This window comes from Triticum dicoccoides, chromosome 2B (assembly GCF_002162155.2).
Source record: "Triticum dicoccoides isolate Atlit2015 ecotype Zavitan chromosome 2B, WEW_v2.0, whole genome shotgun sequence".
NCBI lineage: Eukaryota > Viridiplantae > Streptophyta > Magnoliopsida > Poales > Poaceae > Triticum > Triticum dicoccoides.
This window is the reverse complement of record NC_041383.1, coordinates 206,130,816-206,131,466: the sequence shown is the minus strand read 5'-3', so window position 1 is coordinate 206,131,466 and position 651 is coordinate 206,130,816.

Here is a 651-nt window from a genome sequence, read left to right as displayed (position 1 = left end):
GCACGGGTAAGCGGCCGCTGGGCACTGGGTGCGGGCGCCCATCGAGGGCGAGGCCGTGGCCTCGGCTGGGCACACCCGTGAGCAGGGGGGCCTCGGCCAGGGCCGGCGAGCGGCACCTGGGGCGGGGTGGAGGAGAGCCGGGGCGGGCGGTGGGGCGTGGGCACGCACCGGCGAGCCAGGGCGCAGCCGAGCGCGGATGTGCGCACGCACAGCGGCGGCGAGTGGCCAGAGGGCGAATGCGGTCGACATGGCCGTCGAATCGACGACAGAGTGCAGGGGGAGCAGGCGGCCGGTGGCCTCACCAGCGTTGAAGAGAAGAGGGGCGGTGAGGCGTGAGGAGGCCGGTTGTGGAGGAGGATGAAGGCGGGCGGTCCGGCGACGCAGCGTCGAGGATGCGGGGAGGCGCGGTCCGGCGAGGAAGGTAGTCCGGCGAGGTGGCGAGGTGGCTCCGGTGACGAGGAGTCGAGGGTGACGGGGCGGCTGGTAGAGGCGGCAGGACGCATGCGGCCAGCGGTGCCCGCGACGGGGCGACGCGGTTCGTGCGCAGCGGCCTGTCAGGGAGTGGAGTGGAGGAGGCGGAGTGGTTGGGGGCGGTGGAGGACGACGACGAGCGAGATCGGGCGCGAGGGATGCCCCGATCCAGATCGGGTC